The sequence below is a fragment of the Camellia sinensis genome, chromosome 10 (assembly GCF_055761805.1).
Source record: "Camellia sinensis isolate YWXY chromosome 10, ASM5576180v1, whole genome shotgun sequence".
Classification (NCBI taxonomy): Eukaryota; Viridiplantae; Streptophyta; class Magnoliopsida; order Ericales; family Theaceae; genus Camellia; species Camellia sinensis.
The window spans coordinates 85,806,359-85,814,378 of NC_138970.1; the positions used below are offsets into that span (position 1 = coordinate 85,806,359).

Genomic DNA, 8,020 nt, shown 5'->3' on the forward strand with positions numbered 1-8,020 from the left:
TGCCTAAGGCCACGTGTCTGTCATTACTAAAGTTGGCTCAGCTCTGGAACTTGGGTACGAGAGGGGAAGGTCATGAAATGAGCCCCCCACTCGCCCAACCAAAGGATCGGCCTCTACTAACATGATATGTTGTTTTCATAAACACATGCGCTCTTATTCTGATTTATTAGCTAACTTACTATGTGATGCGCACAGCACACAAGTATAGACTAAATCGCACGATTTTGGAACAAAACATCTCATGTTTGTTTTTCGAAAATGGTTTGAAGTTGCTACCCTCAAGTAGGCTAAAATGTGGATTTGCCACTCTCAAGTGGGCTTAAAACATGATTTGCCACAAACAAGTGGGCTTTAAAATGCACATTTTGATGAATTGTTCTAATTCAAGCAATGAAGCCTTCATCCACAGGCATTCAGTCAGTTAAACACTTAAGCACATAGCCTTATGGCAAGCATGTTGTCATGGCAATCACTTACACACATGCAAGGATGCTAAAACATAAACACTCACAGTGTCCTCCGAGCCAAAATAGAAGCTAGTTAGTAATCAATGCATGATCCTAGCTTTATCAACAATACCTAATGAAACATATGCAAAATGCAACTAAGTAGGCTCGGCTAGCTAAGATGGCATATGAATGCAACACTCGATAACATGCTTTGAAACATGTATTCAAGTAAGTACTGAAATTTAATGCAGTTTGAATGATGCACCGAGCCCGGTGCATGTAATACGAATGAATGATGCACGCATGCAAAGCATGAGTACGCTAATTGAAACATGCCCTAAAACTAACCATCAAAAGCTGATAAGTAAAAGGGAGAAAGACGTAGGGTTGGAAGACATGCATCACACACACGCACACTTATTACAACGTTTGCCCTCTTAACGGAGGGTCCGAATGATATGAAAGCTAATTAGCTACGGTAATTAAGCTAACTATTACAAATCAACTAATTAACTAACTTAGCTAATTAATTATTACAAACCGAATTGAATCAACTAACTATTCTAAGTTAATTAAGTACAAATCAAACTAATTAATTAAACACTTAACTAATTAATTACAAAATAACTAAGCTAATGAAGTAGTTTAGCTAAGCAATTTAAACAACTCGCCTCGGGAAGTGAGGGGATATGCATGCTTGGTCGGCTTTGCTCGGAAATCCACTATCGTGCCTCGTGATGCCTCTTTTTGCACACCTTTAGACCTCTGAAAATTATGCCAACTTCCAGGTTGATTCTGACCCATCTCAGGAACATGCTGAGGGATGATCGGCCAGAGGTGGTGGCCATCGGCCAAAATTGATAGCCATCGGCCACTTCTGATAGCTGATCGGCAGACTTGGTGGTCGGTTGGCAGCTTTGATGGCCGGTCGGCCACTGCTTCTTACAATTTCTCCTTTTGCTATAGTAGAGCACAAATAGAGGCATGAAAATGTATTTGCAAGGAAATGTGTTTGCAACCACACTCCTTATCATGTCTCAAGCTCAAAGGAGTGTAGTTCTCGGCTCTCAAGCCACCAATCACGCATCTCGATGCATAATGGCCAAAGAGTCAAGCTTCCACAATGTTGATGAATGCACAAATAACACATAGGACTCGAGAGGCCTACACCCTATCCTGCACGATCAAGGGGGACGGTGACGGCGACAAAGAAATGAGGCGCGTTTCATCACTTAAAGTATGAAACGACCCTCATTTCTCGTGTTTGGATCAACATCCGATCTAAACACAACGCAAGGCAACACACATGCAAACAACATGCTAATCTACCAATGCTAAAGTGACATGCACAAGATTCTATCATGCAAGCAATGCATGCACCACATATTAGAACACTTAAGCATTAAGACACTAATGAAGGATACAACACTAGGACCATGCAACACAATGCCTAATGGACTAAACCAACACCAAACAGACCTTATGCATGCCAAAACAGTGGCCAAAATGATCTGAAATGATAGCATGAAAGGTGAGAAACGCATGCTCATGCAATGGCTCACAAACAAGGCATAAAGGTGCAACTCTCAAGAGCACTTAAAGAGTGAAAAGCATGGAAGTGTGACAACACTATATGCTCTAAAATATCATTCCAAATGATGCCAAAGCATGCAAATACCTCAAGCCAAGCATGCAAGACACCTCAAAACTCAGAACTAGTTAAGGCTATTGCACTACAAGCATGCATAACAAGCATCATACAGCCAAGAAGCCTCAAAATAGAGCTAAAGCATGTTAAAACATGAGTAAAAACTTGTTGAAGTGGAGCCAAAACTGTAATGACCCCAAAATTCGTATAAGAAATCATCTTTATTTCCCTATGAAATGATGTGGTTTAATTTAATTATATCTATTAGAATTGAAGCATTATCAGTTGAGTTACGGACTTAAAATGGGAATTACTGACCTTTATGGGTTCAAAAATCAAAATTGAGTACTTGGATATGTTAATGGGAATTTTTGGAATTATTTGGGAAAATTAATTTGAAATCTAATTTGTCTGATTCGTTAATGGACGTTTGGGTGATTAACTTTTTACTGCAAATTAAAGGCCTTAAAGACTTCAGATACCAGAACAAGGGGACATATTTATGATCAGCATAATTTTTAGAGTTATCTGGGAAGTTTAATTGAAATGTGATTTTGTGCGATTCGTAAGGGCGTGTTTGGCCCTTCCTATTTGTGGGAAACTTGTATATATGCATATATGCCTTATGAGTTGTTGAACTCATCTATTTTGAACCAAACAAAAAATAAAAATATCTAGAGAAAGGGGAAGGAGAACCGTGAGAGAGAGAGAGAGAGAGGGAGAGAGAGAAGAGGCAAAGCTTCTCCCTAAGGAATTCAACATCCATGGAAGCTTGAAGATGGTTGAAGAAGATAGAAGAGAGAGGAAAGATCAACCAAAAGCTTGGGAAAAATTGAAGAGACTAAGGGATGAACAAAGGTTTGGGTAAGGTATGTGGCTCTAATTACCAACCTTGTATAGAATCCATCTACTACTTGAAATCATGGATTGATATAGAAGATGTGAGCTTTGAACCCATGAACCTTGATTTTCTAAGAATTCCTTGATTGAAGAAGTAAAATCATTAAATTTGTTTATTGTGAGATTATGGTGTTTGATGAAGAATAATAATGTGAAATTGGTCATGTATTAAAGGGTTTTGGGCTTTGATTTACATGTAATTAAGGTTTGATTTTTGAAAATGAGAAGTCCCACAATTTTAGCCATTTTCGGACTGCTGCTGTCCAGGGCCGCACGTGCGGCACTGTTCACCCGCGCGTGCGGAGACAGCTCTGTCCAGCCAACTTTGAATAGGTATATCTTTTGCATCCGGACTCCATTTGGAGTGATTCTTGAGCCTAAAATCAAGCCCCGGAAGTCTAGTTTCCAATGGCGCTAGTCTCACTGCCAAATTCTAAATACAGAAAAAGTTATACTCAAATTAGTGACGACTGTTCACGTTATGTCAATTAGTTATGTACCATTTCTTCACCTAAACCATTTCCTATCGATTTCTCCAGTTTTCTAAGACATGGATTACAACATATTAAAGAATAATGAGCTTGGTACCACCATGACTAATTGATTGAACGATCAAAGAGAATAAGTAAAGGATCGAGTATAACCTCATATTATGTGTTGTGCACTGTAATTGTAGGTCGAGACGAGGACATTGTACCATTACCACCGGGAACCGATCACTGTGAGTAGTAGTACTTTGATGTACCTTTAACCATTTATCGTTATTGATGTTAAATCTTCGTCGTAAGAATTATGTTGACATAAATGTTATGAATGCTATGTGAGAAACACTGTGATATTATGGAAACTTCAAAAGAGTTTATGAAGTTATGTATGTTATGTGAGAAACATTATGGAATTATGAAAACATCAAAGGAACTTGTGATTGTGTGAACCCCTCAGGCCAGGGGCCGAATTGTGAAATTGTGAAACCAATAAGGTCACCTATATTCTAATGAGAATGCACTTACTTTTCGTTACTAATTATCAGGAATGTCCTGTTAACTTTATGTTAATTATATCAACTCATGGGAATGATGTAACAGTTACCATTAGGACTATGTTAATTACAAGGCAAGGCAACTATGTTAACATATTAGAATGATTAAACAAAGGGGTATGCTATTGATAAGAGAGCACGTAAAGTAAGTCATTTACCTAAAAGAATTTATGTTCATTCTTGAAGAGTGGATTCTGAGTAAACATAAGAGTAGCTACATGTATCCAGATGAATTGAAGTTAATTTGTTATGTTGCTTATGAATTGGAAGTGATCCAGAATCTACGATATAAGTGCAAAGTTTAGCATCATTATGTGACCCTCAGGAGAATGTGAATTAGTCTCTCATTGTTAAGCGTATGATAATGACACGACACAACAAGAAATGCTCTAGTTATGATATGTTCCGTTTGAATTAATGAATTATGTTCAAGTATGTTTCAGGCATGTTTCCAGTATGTTACAAGTTCAAGTATGTTGAGGTATGTTTCAAGTATATGTTACAAGTTTAAGTCTGTCACAAGTTTACGTATGTTACCAGTTTATGTATGTACATGTTCAAGTATGCTACAAGTTCACAATGTTGGGGGATTCCTTTATGGAACGAACAAAAAAAAAAAAATACTTATTATTGATTTGCTAGCACTGTTATAGTGCCAAGTATAAGCAAGTATGAATTCTGATTTCTATTTATGATTCAAGCATAATGCATATGTATGAATTTATTTCCGGGGTATGACATTACATGTATGGTTTGGTCTGTAAGACCTAATGATTATTGGTATGGAACAAAGTACTACTTGGAACTAAGTGCTACATTGTGAGCCACCGCTATAGTCCATGTGAGACACCTCTTGAGTCCATACATATGTGAAAGTTATGAGGCTTATAGCCATCCTTATAAGTTGTTATGAAATGAAACAAAGTGCTACACAGAACTAAGTGCTACATTGTGAGCTACCTCTAGAGTCTGTGTGAGACACCTCTTGGGTTCATATATGCATGTCCAAAGGCTTCATGCCAACTTTTCAAGGGCTTCATGCCAACTTTACAAGGGCTTTATGCCATATGTTTCAAGGGCCTTAGTGCCATATGTTACAAGGGCTTTATGCCATATGCTTCAAGGGCCTTAGTGCCACAAGTTTCAAGGGCTTATAGCCACCATGTTTCAAGGGCCTGGTGCCACCATGTTTCAAGGGCTTATAGCCACCATGTTTATGTTGCAAGATTGAACTTAAGGCTGTTATGTACGTAGCACAGAATCAGACTAACTATGTGAACTCTACATCTTTATATGCATTGCTATGTGTTATGTTTCAATTTAAGCATCGTTTTATTTATGTATTACTATGCACTGAGCTTGGCTCACTCTGTCTAACGTATGTTTCTGTAGGTAACCAACCAAGTGGTCAGTCCTAGTCATGACACCAGTTTTCTTTTGTCAACCTTCGTGGGTTCAGGCACTGCACGAAGCCATTTATTTTTGTAAAGTCTATTGAAATGTTGGCTTAATTTTGATTACCCATTTAAAGTTAAAGAGGTAGAACTTCAATGATTTTTATATAAGCCCAATGATGGGGCTGGTTCTGTACATATAGTTGTTTATCACCGATGCTACAACATATGGTTTGAAGCTTTATCTATTTTCCACGATGATGTGATGTATAAGAGGTCCTGGCATGTAGATGTAGCTCAATGGAATTTATATGTATAGTTGTTTTCCTACTTTATGCTTCCGATGAGGCCCCATATGTTATTTACTACAGGTTAAGTGTTCGTTTTCAAATGGGTCATGCCCAAACTTTTAGGGGCGGGTTTGGGGCGTGACAAAAACATGCTAGAATAATGGGCCAAAACACCAAGTATACTAGGTTAGTGAGGAAGGTTTACACTACAAGTGTAAGAAACATGCAAGAGGTGGCTCTACCAACCAAAATCAGAGCTAAGGCATGCCAAAATATGAGTAAAAGTCTACTGGAGTGGAGCCAAAAATATGCTAAAATGGTGGTCCAAAGCATAGAGCATGTTAGGCTAAGCAAAAGGATTGCACTACAAGTACATGAAGCATTCAGGAGGCAACCAAACCAGCCAAAAATAGAGTTATATCAGGTCCAAAAACTCACAAAAACATGCTCTACTAAGCCTTAAGAGGATAGAAATACATGCTCATTTGATAGGCCAATAACACATGCTAACAAGACAAGAGGAGGGGGGACAACCCCCACCCATTTGGGACCTCAAAACCACATTTCTACCACTGAAATTCCTCTGAGTTTCAGTGGTAAGAAAGCCAAAAAGAGGTGATCCCAATAGCTTTAAAAGATAGCAAGAAGTTAAGCAAATAAAGCACAAGAGAGTGAGAGACACCTCTAACTCAAGCAAGGCCTCAAACAACCTTCCTTAACACTTAAAAATAGAAATTTTTGTAGTTGAGAGTAAGGCCTAAAAGTGCATGCAAGAATGGCCAAACAGGCAATTAAAATAAAGCTTTAAAGAGGATATAGGCCTCACCCTTGAAGAACAGCAAAACCAGCAGCTTTTCTGAGCCAAAACCAACTTTAGGATGCAAAAACAAGTCCTGTGGAATCTCAGCTCCAAGGTCAAGAGGTTTGGCCAAGGGGTTGTAGGCAAAATGTGTGAAGAACACTTACTTTCAAGCAATATATAGAGAGAACTCTAGAGAGCTCTAGAGAGAGAGAGATATATTTTGCCTTAATCAAAATTTCTGAACTTTTGAAAGGGGAGAGGAGCCTCCCCTTATATAGAATCACAAGCCTCAAGCTTGTTACAATCCCTCCATACACGTGTATGGAAGATGCTTTCTGTGCCTAACAGCTGGCACCAAAATATCTGCAAAAGCAAAGAAAAGGGCCTCAGCCAAAAGGTATGGCCCACCGGCCATTAAAGGGGCCGTCCGGCCATTAGTGATGCCGACCGGCCACCACTGATGGCAGATGGAAAGAGGGCACGGCCGATGGGCATGGGGCCTGGCCGATAGGTTGTAGGGATGGCCAGCAGGCCACCCCCTTCCCTCAGAAACAAAGCCACAAGCTCTTGGTCCACAACCAAGCACAAAACAGACAAGTTGAGAGGCTCCAAGGCAAGGTGCACAGCCGAGACCTTCAGGAACTCAAAATGAACACGAGTATGTATGATTATCGAGTGTTCAAACGATGATGTCCAAGTCTTGAGGATGATCAAAAATGGGGTGTCTACAGTTGCCCCTCTTTGACAGAACTCAAAAGTCATAAGATGATGGGAGTGAATGTCAAAGCCCAGAGACGACCCATTTTTGACAAGGCCGAAGACTTAGACAAACATACAAAATAAAAATACAGATTTATGCCCGCGGGCTAGGAAAAAATGCAAATGACATGCACAATGCATAACATAACTTATGATTATGCAAAGAGGGCTGTAAAGAAACATCTAGATGGAAGTGTTATGCAAAGAAATGCTACAGCAAACTCGCACATAAACAGGTAAACATGAACCAAACCACATATCATGCAGAAAGGATGTAAGAAAATTATGCATTCTTAGCGAACGTGTCATAGATACACAAAGGTGAACAAAGTGTGATAGATACACTAAGTGAACATGTGTGATAGATACACAAAGGTGAACAAAGTGTGATAGATACACTAAGTGAACATGTGTGATAGATACACAAAGCGAACGTGTGATAGATACACAAAAGTGAGCATGTGTGATAGATACACAAAGTGACCGTGTGTGATAGATACACGAAGCGAACGTGTGATAGATACACAAAAGTGAGCATGTGTGATAGATACATAAAGCAAACATGTGATAGATACACAAAGTGAGCATGTGTGATCGATACATAAAGCGAGCATATGTGATAGATACACAAAGCGAACGTGTGATAGATACACAAAAGTGAGCATGTGTGATAGATACACAAAGCGAATGTGTGATAGATACACAAAGTGAGCATGTGTGATAGATACATAATGCGAAC

General features: G+C 39.1%; 1 long non-coding RNA gene across 1 annotated transcript; it reads left to right on the top strand.

The window, feature by feature from the left end:
- Positions 1–2,762: 2,762 nt before the first annotated feature.
- On the top strand, positions 2,763–5,607 carry LOC114286102 (uncharacterized). The gene is made up of 3 exons (XR_003637408.2): positions 2,763–2,966; positions 3,674–3,718; positions 5,429–5,607. It is a non-coding gene; the product is annotated as an uncharacterized LOC114286102 (long non-coding RNA).
- The last annotated feature ends 2,413 nt before the right edge of the window (positions 5,608–8,020 follow it).